The sequence below is a fragment of the Pleurodeles waltl genome, chromosome 5 (assembly GCF_031143425.1).
Source record: "Pleurodeles waltl isolate 20211129_DDA chromosome 5, aPleWal1.hap1.20221129, whole genome shotgun sequence".
Classification (NCBI taxonomy): Eukaryota; Metazoa; Chordata; class Amphibia; order Caudata; family Salamandridae; genus Pleurodeles; species Pleurodeles waltl.
Window position 1 is genome coordinate 1283429181 of NC_090444.1, and position 19865 is coordinate 1283449045.

Here is a 19865-nt window from a genome sequence, read left to right on the forward strand (position 1 = left end):
GAAGTAAAAGACTTCTATTGTCTTCTCCCCCGGCCTGTCCTGTGGAAAATTGTAGCCCTCCCCCGAGGAAAAGAAAAGCCTTAAAAAAACTGATACCAAAGACTAAAAGACCTCTCCTGGAGCTCCCTAATGGTGGGAGCAGTGATTTTTCACCTTGTCAGCACTTGGGTCACGACACAACTAATATACTGACTAAATTTCGGGAGATTATTCAGGAGCTTTTGTCTCCCGTGGTGGCGAAATTGTCTGCCATAGAAAAAACAGTATCCCTGATTTGTGCGCAAGGAGGTCAAGGAAGCCAGGGTGTTGGTAGAAGTGGGGCTTTGATGAGGCATCCCTGTGCCAATAAGGAGTTGTCCTTCCCAAAGGTAGCCGCAGGACTCTTGGGGCCCATGGAAAAATCATCTCACCTTTGGTGAATCCGCTCAATAATGAGGGTCAGGGTGCCTGTGCTGAAACTGCTTCGACTGCACCAACCCCTTTATCGAGGTCAGAGAGGCCAGTCTATATGTCTAGCTGCAGTAGGCAGCCTGATACGGACTCTGTGGCAGCTGGGGGGGGGTGGCCAACTGCTGTCTGGAAATGACAGTCTGAACCAGCCAACGGCCAGGCCTTCCCCGGCTTGTTTGGATCTCCCCCCTGCATGTGCCCCCTATGTGGTAGTGCTGACGAATGTGCCTGCTCTTGTTTATGGGACAACTGAGTCTACAAACCAACTCATAAATAAGGTTGGACATTGGCTGAGCAAAAATTGTGATTTTTCATGTAAGGACCTCAAGGATATCCTGTTTGCCAGAAGAATTGGGTGGGTCGGTCCTAAAAATAAGATGGGGAAGGGCGACTGTATTATTATAAATGTCAGATATCTCGCCCTGACTAAAAGGCTTCTCTCTAGCCATTGCTCTCCGGTCCCTAGTGCAGGTTCTATGGGTATGGTTCCCTTGGGCTATTTCTATGATCACATGCAAGCGTGTACTGGGGTCTCTTCTGGATCTGGTAGGAACCCCCCCCTGGGTCAATTCAGCCTGCAGGCACATAGTAGAAGAACCAACAGCAACCTATCCCTGGAAGGGGTGGATTGACAATGCGCCAAGGCACTGGCTATACAAGAAGAGGTACCCCCACAGTGTAATCTTATCTCATGGAATATTGCTGGCTATGACACTAAGCTATCTGATCAAGCATGGGTTGGGTGTGTGGCTAACTATGATGTTATCATGCTTCAGGAAACTTGGTCGGCAGGACTGGCTGTGTGGGATGGGTATGACAGATATGCAATTCCAGCTGTACAGTCTCTTGGTGGTCGTTCGAAAGGTGGCCTGGTTACCCTAATTCGCCTCTCCAAGATAGTGGGTGCTTTCCAAATTAACTGTAACCATCAAGGTATATTGCTGGTATGGGTACTCTTCTCCAATCATTTTAATGTATTATTGGTCAACTTTTATAATGCTGTGTGGGATATGGGGTGCCAAATTGGGGCCCTGTTCTCCATTCTTAAGATTATGCAATATAGAATGGAGAAGGTGGGATTGGAATTTCGTGCCATCAACTCTGGGGACTTTAATGCCAAGTTGGGCCGGTCCAGCACTGTGGTTAATCCCTTCATCTGTGACTGCGAGGTCTATTCAGCGCTGGGTCCGCAGGACTCCAGAGGCAGAGATCTACTAAAGGAACTCGGGGAGATGGGCCTCTTGAATTTCTATGATATTGAAGCAGTAGGCACTCACCAACTTCCAACCTTTGTCGGAAGAGGGTCTGGATCCACCATCGACTATATTTTTGTGTCCCCTCCTATGAGAGACTTGGTGATTGGGGGTAAAGTGTTAGGCGAATGCTTTAGCGATCATAATCCCCTTATATTGTCCTTTAAACTCCCTGGGGCGTTTCGCTTACTAGGACGAGGCAGGCCTGTAACGGTGGTGACAAAGGACCAGGGTAGGCGGCTTGGGTGGAAGCAAGTAGACCACCAAAAAGTTGTGGGAAGGGTGGTGGGGGATAACCTACATCTATTTATGGAAATACTCCTGACAGAAGCGCCAAATCCCATGACTGTTATAGATGCGATAACAGTAGTATATGCAGCAGTCAGAGACTGTCTCTTTGTAGTAGGCAACCACCCTAATAAACGTAAATGTGGCTGGTACGACAAAGCCTGCTATGACGCAAGGGCAAATTTAAAGATGGCTACCAAGACCCACCCTAGAGATTGGGTTCTCGTAAAAGAAGCGAGAATAAGGTATAAAAGGACCCTAAGGGATAGTAAGCTAAAATATAAAGATAAAGCCTGGGAAGAGTTAGAGCGTGCTACAGCTTTGAAAGACCCCGGCCTGTTTTGGAAGGTGGTGAATAGAGATTCCTTTGAAACAGAAACCTCCGAGGGCCTTGGATGTAATATAGCCCCGGAGGCCTGGGTAACTCATTTCTGTAATATATTTGAGGGTACCCCCTAAGTAATACACGGGAGAGTGTGTATGATGTGGCTCCTAACCTAGCAATCAGATTCTCACTACAGGAGGTTATTGATGCGATACAGAGTTGTGCGCATAATAAGGCTCCGGGCCCGGACTCGATCCCGATGGATCTGTATAAAGCTAACCCTCAGTTATGGGCACCCATTCTCCTAAATGTTCTCAATGCAGCCGTAACTGTGGGCATCCCTGCCTCTTGGAGATTGGCATGCATAGTCCCAGTTTTAAAAAAGGGTGATTGTAATGATCCTAAGTCTTATCGCCCTATTTCACTGTTGGATTCCTCTGTGAAGATTCTGGGACGGATTATCCTAGGGCGTCTGGAGGCCTGGATGATAGGAAATGATATTTTAAGTCGGGAACAGTATGGCTTCAGGGAAGGCCTCGGTACGCAAGAACAGTGTCTCAATTTACTGATGATAATCAACAAATACACGCAGGCCAGGAAAGGTACCCTTTATCTTGCTTTTATGGACCTCAGCTGTGCTTTTGATAGAGTGAACCGGTCCTTATTATGGGAGAGGCTAATTCAGTTAGGGTTGGACCCTATTATTGTAGAGCTTCTCCGATATCTCCATGCAGGGACAGTAGCAAATGTAAGGGTGGGCCCAAATGGGGAATGTTCGGAGGCATTCAAGCTTTCAAGGGGTGTGCGCCAGGGGTGTGTCTTGGCCCCTACCTTGTTCCTTCTATATACCAATGGACTGACAGATTTTCTGATGGAACACTGCAGGGATGTCCCGAAGGTGAAGGGTATTGATATCCCTGTGCTGACATACGCGGATGACGCGGTCCTTATGGCCCGCACGATGAATGGTCTCCGAGAATTAGTTAGAGCTTATGTCGTCTTTATGTCAGCTTTGGGACTGGAGGTCAATTTTAAGAAGTCGCACTTTATGGTTTGTGGTAAACCTATGAGTAGGGTAGGGGAGCTAAGGGTGGAGGATCAAGTTATTAGCAGAGTCCACGAGTTCCCATACTTGAGGGTCATTTTTGATGAGAAAGGATCTTGGAAACCCGGTATTGCTAGAAGGATTGTGCTTTTTCATGCAACTGTTGGTGCAACCTTTGACTTTGCGGCTAGGGTAGGTAGCAAACCGATCAAACCCCTGCTTGAAATCTATAGGCGGAAATGCCTACCTGTCCTTCTGTATGGTTCAGCAGTTTGGGGGTTTAGGGATACCCGAGCCCTTATGGTGGAAGAAAATCGTTTCTGTAGAAGGCTTCTGGGTGTTGGTCAAAATATTCCTGGATTTTGCCTCCACCTGGAACTGAACCTTGAGTATGTACAGGACACTACCCAGCTGGCTCCCCTTTTGTTATGGATTTCAGTTTGGAGTAACGAACATGCCTCCCTTAATAGGGATATCCTAAGGGATTGTTTGGCCTGCGACCATGTAAAACATATTCCCTGGCTGTCGCACATAAGGAAGATAGCCCATGACCTGGGGCAGCCAGAATTGTTTGATTATCCCAAAGACCTGACTAGCTACGATAAGAAATGGGTTAAGGATAACTTTCAGAGAATCCAGGAGACCAAGAGGGAGGGTGAGGCTCTAAGGAAAAAATCGATCAGGGAATTTACTATGCTAAAGATGTGGGTGGGTCCTGAGCAATATCTTTTAGAAATCAAGGATGTGAGGGAAAGGTCTCTCATAACTCGATTTCGCTTGGGGATCATTAGAAGTAATTTGTGCTTCCCCCTAGGTCAGTATGGGGAGAAATGTATTAGACCCTGCCCCTGTGATGGGGTGTCCCATCAGACTTTGATCCATTTTACACTATTCTGTGTCTTTTATGCACCATTTAGAACCCGATTCCTACTACCGCTCCTTAGGCTCAAGGATTTTGTGCAACACCGTCCTGCTTTCATGTGGCTGCAAAGGGCCTCAGATGTACTGGTATGGAAGGGCCTGGGATCATTCCTGAAGGGAGCTACCACTTGGCGCAAAAAATAGAATGTTTAGAATGATCTCATTTATTTTTCTTCAGTTTTTATGAATGAGGTTTTTATCTTTTGTTTTTTATTTTATTTTTTTATATATATATATATATATATATTTATATGTACATGTTTTTATGATGGGTGCTTTTATTATACATGGTTTTTATAGGTATTTTTATAATGTTTTGTTGATTATGTGTTGTAATGGATGAATTTTTTTATACCGAATAAAGCTTCTTCTTCTTCTTCTACCATTTGTGAGAGTTAACAACATAAAGTTGACCTCTAACTCAAGAAAATATCCAAAACCAAACTGTAGTTCAGCAAGAAGATTAGTTTAAATCTGCTAAATTCAAGAGTTAAAGCAAGTCTAAGTATACATCAGAAGCAAAATAACATAGGGAATGTTCAGTTCCTAAGGCAAGAAATGGTCTAAGTATAAACCAAACAGACAGACTAGCATGGAGTCTGCATGGTATAGAAAGCAGGAGAAGGCTGGTATATCTCACAGAAATGGCAAATGTTGTAGGTTTAAGGCAATGAAAAGCTCATGCAATTGTTGAGAGATTTTACATCATAGGGCTGTACTAATAATGTTTCATTCACACAGACCAATATTAATTAAAGCAAGAAAATGTGACACATCAAATAATACACATTTAGGAGCACCAACTGAGAAAAATCATTTTAACATTTCTACACAAATAAAAACAATACACAGAGCAACTGCTTAGAGCAAACCGAAACAAAGGCCTTGAATATTTGTGTGTTGAAAATTCAGCACATGGAATTCCTTCTCAAAAGTGCACATTATTACATTTCAGTTAAGCTAATAAACACCACCACAAAAGGAATTGTATTTTGCTTATTTCTGCAAAAGAGAAATACAGAAGAGAAACATAGAAGCTGGAAACTCATTTGTGCAGTTTTAAAGGCCACATTTTTCAGCTTTTTTAAGATGAATGTCAATGCAGGCTGACTTTGGCCTTGCCTCTGACAGAGACCAAGTTATGACAACTTAAGCTATTTTAAAAATTACCATTATATCTATTTCTTAGAACACTATAGGACCCACATTTGCTATATTGTTTAAAGTCTTCAAAAAAGTTTTCTGTTGGGATTTAAGTCACATTTTCTTGTACGAATTTCCTGTATCTCAGGCCTATTGCTGTCCACAGTGTCCAGAGATAAGTGAACACTTTCATCACGAGTTTGACTAAGAACATAAATAAAAATAGCAATACAACCATGGAGTTAAATAGAATCAGACATACAATGTGCCAATATGTAGTAGTAATATACTACATCACAATAGTATTGCATTAATGTATTTAAAAATATAACTTTTATACAGTGTTAACTATGTTTCAGTAAATGCTATTGCAGTTCCATTGGCAATAATACTACTTGTATTATTTAGAACCAGCCCAAATCTTCTATCTAAATGTTATTTGATTATACAGACACATTTTCCTTCAGATGAAAGGGTATAGTGAAATGTTTTTTAAGTAAGACCTGTGTTTTGTGTCCCTAATACTCATTTCTGCTGAGTGAGAAGACAAGCTTCATCATGTATACATCAGTTAAGCAGCTCGGTTTTAGTAGATTTCTTTTTACCTAGCTTCAGTATTCATGGGCTTCTTTCCTCGTAGACTCACAGATATTTCACCAGCTGTGTTCTAGCTTTAGGCAGTAAAACATTGGGCCAATAAACATCCCTAGAATCTCTGGGTCTTAATTTGGAATAATTGTAATTGATTGGAACAATTTACATCTCAAAGTTGTCCAAATCTTTTTTCCTATTGCTCACCTACATGAAGGTGAAATGAGATTTACAGGTTCTCTGTCAGATGTCACCGTCCTCATGTATTTATTACTCCTAATTACTCAGTCATTCTAGCTGATGTCTCATTCAACTTCTGTGGAAAACAATTAAACCTTCCATCAGTGACCCTCAGATTTGAGGATTCTGCTGGTGATGGGCAGTTCCTTCAAGTCTGCCATCCCAAATCCAACTCTGCAATACTCTTCTCTGCCAATCTCAAATATCAAATGGCTTAATCCTGACAGAAATCTTCTGAAATGTTCAAACAGCCAACATTCTTCGGAGGACATCACACAGCCACTTAGCTCAGGCTGTTCTCAGAACATTCTTTCATGGAGCTCATACATCTTGAATTAAGACATAAAAACTGGGGAGGGGGACAAACCTGCATACTTCCATGTAGCTTAACCCCACAGAATAACCTAAGAATACTGCAAAATTACGCAGAATTATGCGAGAAGTTATTCGGCATTTAGCAGTATTTCTTTGCAAAAAAATGCCCCTTGTGTACAAAATGGATGTAAGGTGCATTTTGCTCTAATAAATAGTACTAAAAGCAAAATAACATGAACAGTGAGCATCAGCTAGTGACTGCTAAATGTGCTTCTGGGGTAGGAATTTTCCCTCAACTTACTCCCAGTATTTGGACCTATTTTTGTAGTGCAAAAGGCACCCTTGCTCTTGATTTAGGATTTTTCCCCAAATTACTCTTAAGTGGGGAAGAAGAAATAATCCTGGTAATGAGGAATTACCAAACAAAATTATTCTGATTACTCTGGTGTATTTTTTGTGAAGTACCTCCCTTGCACAAACAACCAAACAGCAGTCCTTCTCAGCAGTTACACTTGTTGTATGGAAATTTCCCTCTCTCATTTCTTTTAAACATCATCATCTCTGCATATCCCCTTTCTCCAACTATCACTTTCCTTGATCTTTCGACTGAATCAAATGCAGGTAAATCTCTATCTGATTTTACCTCCTGCTACACTTGGAATTACTGAACCTGTCTCAAAGTGGCTTCTACCGAATTTGACAAATTGTTTATTTTCTCTCTTCTAGTTCTCGTTATTTTCTTTACTATTCCTTACTGGAAGGCTTTACTCATTGATCAGTCTTGGGACATTACTTCCTCTTTCTTTACATCTCATCCTTCAAGAACCCCACCTACTCTTTAACTTTTCTTCTCCTTCCCTTCTTCCCCCTCATCAGATCTCAGAATATCTAAACCAAGTATACCATTAGGTGGTACTGCAATCACCAATTTAAGAAAGAAAGACAGACATTCTATTTGCAGGCATCCAATCTGAAGGGTTGTCAATCTGGAAAGTAGAAGTGTTCACCTAATTCTGTGAGCCCATCTATTACTCCCAAATTTGTTTTTCTAAATGTATCTGCTTTGTAGTAGTACTACTCAGTGCAGGGACTAAGGAATGTATCCACCAGATCAGACAATGAGGGAAGTTGTGGGAGGTGTGCCTGCTGCTGGTTTTGGTCTTTGACTGTATTATTTTTTGTATTTATAAAAATAAATATATTTTACAACAGTTAATATTAGTGTGCATATTCATTATTCACAAAAATGTAAGTGTATATAAATGTAATAAAAAATGTTAATTTGTTCATTTATTATAAACTGTATTATATGTGTATAAATGGATTGTATATCTATCTATCTATCTATCTATCTATCTATCTATCTGTCTATCTACATCTATATATATATATATATATATATATATATATATATATATATATATATTCACACACACACAAATATACTAGATATTTTCATATATGAATATATTTGTTGATACATAAATATGGATAATATATAATAGTATATAGATGTACATCTTTGCAGGAATGATTGTGGCCAGTGTCACATGCCTGATGTGCTCCCTGGTCCAAAGCCAAAAATTACATTTTATGAGCTTGGTACCATGATCATGCAAGAAATGTTAGTGCATGCCACACAATTGAATATAAATGCACCTTTAGCATTGGGGAGTGCTTGCGGTTGCATCGCTGTCTTTGTACCAAAAGAAGTGTGGGCATGATGTTATAAATGATATACCAAGATGTTCTTAATACAGTGCTGAATGCACCAGTACACCAGTAGCAAGGGCCCAGAATTATCACCATGTCATGCAAGTGAGCAAGAAAACCTACTGCACTGCCTGAAAGGGAGAGGACAGGAATGTGACTTTTTATTTATTAAGATGTCTCATTCCTGCTCTCTCCCAGTGCGGACACAGTTAGTGCTGCCTAGCATGCCAATGCAGGCACCCTTGTACCATGAGAGTGCAAGGGTGCCATTGTTGCGTAGGCTCTCATTATCCTAATGAGACTACTGGATTTGGGCGGCAGAATCACTTACATTGTGGGAGACTGAGTCTGATCCCACCACAGGTGACACCTGTTGGCCTAATCTGGGTTTTTCTCCGGCTAACTAGCAGTGCCTCATCTCCACCTAAGAGCAGGGATGATTGGGCAACAGGGCGGATGACACAATTGACTACTCAAGGAAATCGTGGTCACTCAGATCTCATCTGTTTCACTCAATTACATTAGTCTCACATATACAAGTACAATCAGAGGCAGAATAGAGTTCAATAAGCTTTTATTGAAGTAACTGCATCTTCGATAATAAAGCGGGTACTGCAATAACTAGGACGATGACATGACAGGATTAAAATTGTGACAAGGAGAGTAACGCATAAAATAACGCTATCATATTGTCATTAGAATAGTTAAAAATAGCTCCTAGCGCATGTTAAGCTCTAATTCTGCCCTCCAGGTTCCCCGGGAAAGATATCATCCCTCATATCTGTTCAAGAGGCCTGTAGTCTGCATAAGCAACTGCAGCGAAACACTCAGCAATCAGCATTCAGTCGTGGTCATCTGGCTGAATCTCCCTCTAATGTACATGGGTCAAGTAGTGTTTTTATAATAAAACAGCTGATGTTCCAAGAAAGGTTCCCCACGTAAGAGTGTGTTTCTGTGAATATTAGAGACAAAGCATACCACTTTTGCCGGAAACCTATCTTACTGCAGCCTTGAGAAAAGCACACAGTGCTCGTCTAGGCAAAGAACAGCTAGATAGGGAAAATAAAACAAGACCGCAATTGTGGCTATTGTTAAAATAGTAAACCAAAGCTGACTAAAATGTGTCTAGGTTAAAGTGCACAGCAGCAGGCCTAGTTTGCTAAAATAACATGTATGAAGCTATAAGTAAAATGGCTACACAACACCACCTTACATGGCACAACACTCCAGATTGTTTTTGAATGGAGGGGCACCTGCCTCCACAAAAACAATCCTTATGGTTAAGGGCAACACAAACCTTTTATAGAGTACAGTAGTGGTGCATGGTGCTAGCGTGACGGAGAGGATGTAGGAAGTTAGGAATGTAGAAGGGCAGTAGAAGTCAAGTTAATGATACTGTCAAGTTTCTGTTCCAATGTGAGCTAGGCAGGTGCTTGCTTTGGCTGATTTAGACTTGATTGTCACTTCATCATGTCACTCACTTTTACAAATGATTATAAAACAAGGGATAAGCTATCAAATTTTAAAAGTACAATGCTGTGCCTGACAAAATGTTCTTTTTGTATAGAGTACCACCGTTTGTTCTTTTTTATCTTCTTTTTTAAACACCCAAAGGCAAGATGACATCTGGGCCGGCTGCACCAGCACTGCTGTGGATGTGACTAGTCCCACCACCACCACTACCTGCAGCTCCAAGGTCGTGACCAATGGCTCTCCTGCCCACTGTAAATAATTTTTTCTTCCCACGACTAACATTATGCCCAAAGTGTAAAATTACTAGTTTTGTTATGTTATATGTTGTTTGTTATCCCAGATTTCCATTTGTTTTTTCTGTATTTCCTGTTTCTGTGACTGACTTTCTCCCGTCTGTAACTTTCATATGCTCCCTTTTTTCTTAAGCTTCCCTTGCCCCTCTTACATGTTTGTTGTGTAGTACTAAGAGGGGAAAAGATTTTTGGCAACATAAAGAGGAATGTACAGCCAGCCCCAAGTAGTACTCTAGTCAACAAACATGTTGATGGTTTTCTTGATCAAGCAGTCAAAAAGTATAGGAGAGAGAAAGAGTGTCCATCATTGTCATGGACCCCCAGTGCTGTCTTATATTAGTAGTTTTCATGACAGTGCAGCATGGAAGAAATGAGATGTCACAACCATTACCATATGGATTTAGCATTATCTTCTACTCCTTATCCATTTATAGCCTTGCCTTATACCCTTTGCTTATTCCACCAAGCCTCCATTAGGATAAACAGTTATTTGTTGACTAAATGGCTACCTGATTTGTTTTTTAATCTTGTCAAGCAAGAATACAAACCTCACAAAGTGATTGCTTTCAGAAGAAGATACTAATAGATAGCCAACCTAACTGTAGTATGGCATTGCTGCTGTACATTGTGCAAAATAAATACTTAGGTGGCTATCTGGTGTCTAAAATTGGTGCATTTAGTTTTTTACCAGGCGTACAGACCATCAGCAGTGCAGTCACAGCAGACGTCAGTGAAGGAGCATGGATTCCAGGGGGAGGGAGAAGTCCCAGTGGTGGCAGGGACAAGTGGTAAGTCATTTTGCTTTCTTATTAACAATACTGTATTGGTTCAGAGAGGCAGATATCCCACCCAACCCCTAGAGTCCAGTCTCCAAAGCACAAACCACAAATGACAAAGTGAAGACAAGGTGTATTTCCCACAGCTTCATTGCCTATTATTGCTTCACTTCATCATTCTGTCTTTCCGTTCCAGCCTACCTAAGAAAGTAAATTCAATCTTGGCATGTGATACCTGTGCGACATTTCTCTGCCCAATTGAAGTTATATTTCACACCTTCAATTACGGATTGACCGTGCAATATTTTTCCTCCCATCCATCAAAGTGACGAAGAAGCAGAAGAGAAGTGTATGATCAGTGTGACATCCAACTATTCCATAGCTAAACCTCTACCTGGCGGAATCCCTATAATGTAACTTCCTGTGGACTCATATTCCCTGCTGCCAAGTGAAGGCATGATTTCTTGAAAATAATCTGCGTTAGAGACCTTGGTGTAATGTGGGTCTAGGGGCCTATTTAAATTTGGATGGATGGGATACTCTGTGACAAATAAAATATCCTGCTTGCCGCAGTGCAGTTCATCATATTCTTCTTTGCACTATCTACTGTAATACAGCAGGTGGGATATCAATTTTTCACCAATTGTAACCCATCTACCAGACTCTGTCAGCCTAAGATACTCTGTGAAAAATAAAATATCCTGTTTGCTGCACTACAATTTATCATATTCTTCAATGCACCGTCTACTGTAATACGGCATGCAGGATATTCATTTCCCACCTAATGTACCCATCTCCCAGACTCTGTTAGCCTAAGCTTATGAAGTAAGTTTGCATTTAGGGTATTAGAATGGAGGAGGGAGTTAGAGAAGGGCAGGGCCATTGGAATTATAAGTTCATATCATGCTAGAGCTAGACTGCCCCCAAAACATGCTGGAGAGTAAGCAGGCCAGCATGGCTCTGTTAAGGATGCATAGTCAAGTATTGTGTAGCATATGAGATATATTAATACCTCTATATATATGCCTTGCTCATCAATGGCAGGGAATTAATTTTTGAGACATATAAAGTGTCTGTTCAGTTTAACTATGAAATACTTTAAACTAAAATCACATTTTAAATTGATTATTTTGGTGTTCTGGCTTAATTATTCCTTTTAGTCAGTGTTATGATTGATTACCTAGTTATGAAATGATGCATGGAGGGGAAACCACCACTACCAACTGCAACCAGAGTCCACTATCACCCATACCACTACCAGCCTCCACTCCTCCTCGGACTCTTCAATATCACGCCTCCTCCACCATTTCCTATGAGAGCTGGCACACCTGAAATGTGAGATGGGCCAGCTCAGGTGCAAGACTGCACTGATCCGGCGTGCACTGTAGAACTTGTCCAGCTAAATTGATGCTACCAAGGCCCTTTTTATTGATTTTTTGTTTTGGTGGAAGGGCATGTTGTGGGTGGAGAGGTAAAGGCAGAAAGTTGGGGAAAGGGTGTACATTGGATGTTGAAACGTTTTGAACTTTTTGGGTTGGAGGGTGGGTCTTAATATAAATGGGATTTATCTTTTTTTTTTGTCATCATCGTTATCTGTCTTTCCCCGCTAGTTAGCATAGTATAGTATAGTTGAGTGTTACTGCTGACACAAGAGTGGGACACGGAACTGCCCTTTGAAATTCTCCCACACCTTACACATCAACTTTCCATCCTAAACTTTCCCCATCTGAAGTTCCTTGCCATGTATGTATTGTTCAGTAGGTTACTCACCTCTTCCTCTTGCCCAGTAATGTATTATCCCCCATCACCAAAGAGGCACTGTCTGGGAACAGATTAGTGATTAATTTAATTTGGCTTCACTTGATGAGGTTTTGCAACACCCAGCTCAATTCCATTACATTATAGTAGTTAGTGTAGTAGTAACTGTCCTTGTCCTACTTCACTGGTAAGCCATCAACTAGTTCTTCAGGTTGACTTATTATCCGCATTGACTAAGCAATGGTATCTCTTACAATCTTTCCAAGCCTTTTTGCAGGGTTTCCTAAAAGTACCTTCTTATTAATGCTGGTAATATTGCTAGTTTTCTTGTGCTAACTGGGAATCCAAGCATGATGGTGCACAATTGTCTATGGTGCCTCCTCTTTTGCCATGGAAGCAACACAATGGCAGACTTGTAAATCAATAATCTTTACTGGGGCAGCCCAGCTAAGGAACAAAAAAGAAGGATAGGGCTGAGATGGAGGCAGGCATTGGCTTCATGTTCTTTAAGTGAATGGGAAGGCTTCGTCTGTGCACACTGGTCCAACTTCAGTCAGGCCATACATGTGAATAAATGGTGGAGTCTGCATAAGTCAGACACCAAATATATAATAATATAACGTTCCTCTAGCTCTATCTTTTTTTTTGCCAAGCAGTTTGACGACAATGTGAAAGTTCTATTGTGGTTTACTCGGTCAGGGAAGTAGAGGTTGTTCTCAAACTCAGGAGATTTGCCATGAAGTTGGTCAGCTACAGCACCTGAGTCAGACCAATTGCACTCATACTTTTCCTGTGCTGTTTCAGAAACATTGTAATCCTGTGGTATGAACCACTTGTTCATTTTAATCATGGTCAATTCTCCACATTGTGAGGTGAGATACTGTTCCTCCTGACTGTTACAGCTGCACTCAGCAGACACATTGGCTGCCGGACAAGCATGAGGTCTGACCATTGGCACAATTTCCCATAGATCAATGGGTTTTGATCCACTTAGACCTCTTTTGGGTCATCCAAAGTGCCTTGGGCCATCCGTGAATGGGCTGATGTTGTTGTTCCTGGTGTTGCTGGTGTTGACTGCTGCAGGACAACAGTTCTGCCGTTTCTAGAGTATGAATGCTGCATACCAGAACTTGTGCACAAGCCTCTAACTTCCAGCTGTTCTTCTGCCAGGTCTCTCGTTTGTGCAACAAGCCACTTCTTATATAGAGAAATATCCCCTTCTGAAAAAAGAATGAAAGTGGCGAGTATTTTTTTCACTGTAGATCAAGTATTGTGGCACAGATGTACACTTAGGACACAATCTCTCTTTGCAGCTTTAAATTAACAGCCACACAAAGGATTAAACTCTCAACCAACTCAAGAGCTTCTTCGTTCAGACTGGCGAACTTTGCCACACCTTTTTCAATGGTCCTGTAGAAGATACAACAATGGAATAGCTTGGCTCATCGTACTGTCCTTCTTCCCGACTGAAAACCTTTAGCATCTATGTCAAGCATTTAAATAGACCCCATTTGTCCATCTCCATCTCTGTGCTTTTCCAGTTGTATCCCCTACTCGTAGAAGGACATAGTCAGTGATCGATCTGTACTGCGCAAACAGATGTTACAACATATAGCAAGTGGAGTTCCAACGTGTTGGCACTGCCTACATGGGACTTTTATCCGGTACTTTATTAGCACACTGTATGATCTTCAACCTTCTTCCTGGCTTTAAAAGAATGACTGCAATGAGTGCAGATTCTTCTGCAGGTGGCTAGTATGTTGCTGACTATGGGTCTGATTTAGATTTTGGCAGTAACATTTCACAATGGTGACAAATATCCTGTCTGCCAAAATCTAAATGCCATAGGAAATTATGGGATTCATATTTTGGAGGTTGGCATATCAGTCACCGTTGTGATGGAGTAACCTGCTTGCCGAAATCTAAATTAGGCCCTATGTTTTGAGAAAGTCCTACACAATCAGGTTCATGCAGCGCACCAAACATATCCAAATCAAATTCTGAGACCTCTGTGTTTGAGCCATTCAAACACCTTGCTGCTAAAGTCTTCCAAGATTTGGCAGCTCTATGGGATCTGTCATAGGTGCATAGTGTGAACAACACTCTGCTGCAAAGCTTCTCCAACCAATTGCAGCACATTGTGATGGATCGCTGAACAAAGATTCTCAATTTTTCTAAACTGGTATGGGATCCTTTTGTGATTTGTTTTTACTCTGTTACTGTTTGAAGTGTTGGCCAAATACTTTACAAATTGCCTCTGAGTTAAGCCTGTCTGCTTTGTGCCAAGCTACTCAATGATTGAGCATAGGTTAATATAGGGTTTGTTGGTGGCTTCACCCTGACAAGCATTGTGGTTCCTGCTGAATAGGGTTTCACCACCCCTCAACCAGTAACCCAATTTCTTTCACTGGTGTTTGCAAGGTCAATGATTTTGATAGGCTGTACAACTTGATTCTCATGGAGCACATGCTCAATATTTGTTTTATAGAACTGCACCAGATCTTAGTGGGCAGTAAGCTGACTGACCCAAGGAAGCTTGCTGATGAGGTGGACCTCTGAGTCAGTATCAGAGTGTCTAAAAAGGCATTTGGGGGGGAAAAAACAAAAGGATGATGAGGTGCCCAACCAGAGAAAATAGGGGGGAGAAAAACCTAAAAGTAAAAAGTTCTCAAAAGTCCTCCAAAATATTTCCTAAGTGGACAGGGGCAACCAGTCCCAATCTGAACCAAAGAAAAAGGGGTTCTTTGATATCAGACAGGAAGGTTTGTCCCTCAATGTACAGAGTATTACCAGTATAGGAACTCGAGGGGGAGACAACAAATGTCCAAAGAGAGCACATCCCCACACCAGTGGGCAGAAACCTGGGTTGGTGAGTGCAGCACTTGTGGTAGTGGAGGCACAAGTTAGCATTGGGAAGTAAACAGAGGTGACCCTAGTGTCAGGGGGAATAAGGAGATGATGCCAAAAGCCCATATGTCGGCAAATACTTCCAAGTGTAGGCAGTGGGTCACCATCAAAGGGCAATAGGTGGAGGCGGTGAGGGACACAAGAGCCAGCATGACTACTGTGAGGTGTCAGCTACTGTCCTCAGACCAACTCCTCCCTAACATATTCCCCCAAGTCATAGTCGCAGACAACCGGGAGAGTCACCTGCTGGTGGCTCTGGTTCCCTTTAAGTCGGGGGGGGGCTCAGGTACCCTAAAAGTAGGTTTCAGCACTCCGATGCCTGTACATTGTCTGTTAGGCAAAAACCTGGAACACATTATCTGGAATGGGGTAGAGCTCAGGTCGTCCTTGGAGATGTTGGAAGAGTAGGGGCAAGGCATTCCCGTAGTCCAGGTTGAAAGTGTACCTGAAGAGGATACCCTTACGCCTACTGGGGAGACATTGCTGCCCTGGGTGATCTGCATGAATTTGTTGGATGACAAGTTGATAGTGGGCCCACCAGGGCAGAATTCAGCAAGGTGGAAAAATAGTGTCCCACTCTAGAGGGTTTGAGGAAGTAAGCTGCAGCCTAGGCAGCACGTGATACCTCTGGAGATCACCTCATCTATTGGGAGGATGGTCTCCTACATAGTCAGCCTAAGGTTCCTTAACCTGTGGCAGCCTGTGCACTTGTGTCCCCCAATGTTAAAGGAACTTCCTATGGGGCTGGTTCATGATATCTCCCTAGCCTGATATCTGAGGCAAGACAAGACATCTGCTAGGCTTGTTGCCCACTTCTATTGGCCCTGGATAAAGATGACCTCAGATGCATACTGTAGGTTCTGTTCCACATGGTAAGTGAGAGAAAAAGCTTAAGGTTTCCCCGCCCCATTTCCTGCCATTGGCACTCATTTTGAGAGGGTGGACATCAACATTGTTGGTCCTTTAAACCCCAAGACAGCTTTAGGCAATAAGTTCATTGTGATCTTTTTTACCCAGCCAGAGATCCCCAAAGATGTGGTGCCTGACAGAGGCGCTAACTTCATGTCAGAGTACATGAAGTCAATGTGATATGAGTGTGGAGTGACATACAAGTTCTCCACACCTTTTCACCTCCAAACAAACAGGTTTGTGGAGAGATTTTACAAGCCCCTTAAAGGCATTACAATGGGCCTGGCTGAGCCCATGAGACCTAAGTGGCCGGTGCTCCTGCATGCCTTCTGTTTGCCTACAGGGAGGTGCCACACAAGGGGGTTGGGTTTAGCCTCTTAAAACTCCTCTATGGACATACCATTAGGGGATCTATCAACCTTATCAGAGAGGAATGGGAGCAAGCTCCCAGGAAGCCCCCTCAGGATTTGGTGAACTGTATGCTGGCACTCCACCACCAGATACATTGCTTCTGGAAAGCTGTGAAAAGCAATCTTGAGGCCACCCAAGAAGTTATGAAACTCTGGCGCAACCAAAAGGCTACTCTGATATAGTTTCAGCCTGGCCAGAAGGTTAGGGAGTCTGTGGAGCCGGAAGATCTCTGGGATCGATGGGCAGGCCCATATGAGGTGAAGGACTTTAAGCGGAGTCCACCTACCTGACGGATCCCATGACCCCTAGAAACCTCCTAATGGTGCTCCACAAATACCACCTCAAACCCCCCTTTGAGAGGTCTGATGTCACATGCATGCTCCTGGTGAGAGATAAAGGGGGGAAGAGGAGAGTGAGCCTCTCCAAGACCTCCTGTCTGCTCAAGAACAGGATGGGTCAATAGGGGGTGTCAATCTCTCACCTTCTGTGTTCCCAGAACAATAGAGTGATTGTCTCCGGTTGCTGGGGTATTTTGCCACTCTGTTTGCCTTCACCCCCGGGCTCACACATTTGTGCACCCATGACATAGACACTAGAGACAGTCCACCTGTGAAAAATAAAATGTATAGGCTATCCAAAAAGGTGAAGGCCAGTATCAAAGAGGAGTTCTCCAAGATGCTGATGTTAGAGATGATTGAGCCCTCCAATAGTCCTTGGTTCAGCCTTGTGATGCTGGTACCCAAGGCTGTCCCACCAGTCACCACCCCAGAACCTACATCTTAGGTGGACTACAGGGGACTCAGTTCCATCACAAAGACTGATGCACAACCCATCCCCTGAGTTAATGAGCTCATTGACAAGCTGGGCACTGCCAAGCTCAGTACCTTTGACCTCACATCAGAGTGTAGTGAAGCCATTTTAGTGATTTTTTAGGCACATTATTTTAGCAACTAGGCCTGCTGTCTGCGCCCTTTATCCTTCACATTTGTCGAGATAATTTGTTTTCCTTATCTTGCTGTCTTCTAGCTAAAGAAAGCATTTACATTTCTTAGCACAACATTCTTTCACTCTGCTTTCCTCAAGGCTGCAACCAGCTCAGATTTCTGGCACAAAGTTGTACTCTGCGTCTCTAACATTTCACAGAAACATACACAATTTTACATTGGCACTTTTGTCAGACCACTAGCTGTTTTATTATAAAACCATCTCTCTGTCCCCTGCATACTAGAGGGGGGTTCCAGCCAGATAACTATTACAGCATGCTGTTTGACTTTGCTACAGATGCTTGCTGAGACTGCCAGTTCCCTAGCCGATATGCGGAAGGTGTCTGAATAGACAACAGGCTTCTTCACTACTGCCATACTCAGGTATGGGGGGTGATGTCTTCCCGAGGGGTCCTGAATGGTGGATTAGGGTTTATCCTGCTGTGCTCTAGCATAGAACATTAGTGGGATAGATAGGAATCACACATCTTGTATAGTGACAGTACTGTGATACTCTTCTTGTGTTTCACTTTTTCTGTCACCATTCTGTTTTTAGTAGGTTTTATCATCTTAATTAATGCAGTTCATGTAATTTTATCTAGGACATAGCTGATTCAATAAATCTTATTGAACCACTCCCTGCTTTTCTTTGTCTTTGCATGTGTGAGTTGAATAAAACTGAGAGAAAAAGATGAGATCTGGTCCACAAAGATTTACCTGAGAAGTCACAATTTCATGCGCCCAGATCACTCCTGGTCTTGGAAGTAGGTAAGGTGCTGCTAACTGGCTGCAAACGCATTAGGCCAACAGTTGTCACATGGTGTGGGATGGAACTCAGGGGCATATTTATACTCTGTTTGCGCTGGAATTGCGTCGGTTTTTTTTACGCAATTCCGACGCAAAACTAACTCCATATTTATACTTTGGCGTTAGACGCGTCTAGCGCCAAAGTCCATGGAGTTTGCGTCATTTTTTTGCGTGGACACCTACTTTGCGTTAATGAGATGCAAGGTAGGCGTTCCCGTCTAAAAAAATGACTCTGAGGCATGTGCGCCGTATTTACACTCCCGGGCAAAATTGACGCCCGGGAGTGGGCGGGTCAAAAAAAAGGACGTACGCCGCTTTTGCACAGTTTTTTAGCGCCTGGACAAGGCAGGCGTTAAGGGACCTGTGGGCTCGGAAGGAGCCCAGAGGTGCCCTCCCATGCCCCCAGGGACACCCCCTGTCACCCTTGCCCACCCCAGGAGGACACCCAAGGCTGGAGGGACCCATCCCAGGGACATTAAGGTAAGTTCCAGTAAGTACTTTTATTTTATTTTTTGTGGCATAGGGGGGCCTGATTTGTGCCCCCCTACATGCCACTATGCCCAATGACCATGCCCAGGGGACAGAAGTCCCCTGGGCATGGCCATTGGGCAAGGGGGCATGACTCCTGTCTTTGCTAAGACAGGAGTCATTTCTATGGGGGTTGGGAGTCGGAAAAAATGGCGCAAATCGGGTTGAGGCGAAAAATTTGCCTCAACCTGACTTGCCCCATTTTTTGGCGCCCAAGCTCCATATCCCCCTATGCCGGCGTTGCCTGGTGTACGTCGTTTTTTTTCACGCACACCAGGCAGCGCCGGCGGCTAACGCCGGCTAACGTCATTGATTAAATACGGCGCCCGCATGGTGCTTCAGAATGGCGTTAGCCGGCGCTAATTTTTTTGACGCAAAACTGCGTTAGCGCAGTTTTGCGTCAAAAAGTATAAATATGGCCCTCAGTTCCTCACAATTCAGGTGATGCTGCCATCCAAATCCAGCAGTCTCATTGGTACAATGGAAGCCAACGTGACACAGTGCCACCAACGTTAGGTCAGACACTGATTTTTGGATCTTCCTGAATATTTCTGTCTCACTACGTGCTAAAGGAACCTCAATACTGTCTACAGAAACGTCCCTGGTATTGAGGTTTTTCTCCTCAGCTAGATAGGTAGTACCTATTCAATTATGTAGGTTGTCAAGCTTGAACCTTAAAAGGATCAATACCCATTTGGTGTCCTCATCTCTGAACAGGTACATTTACCATGGTGAA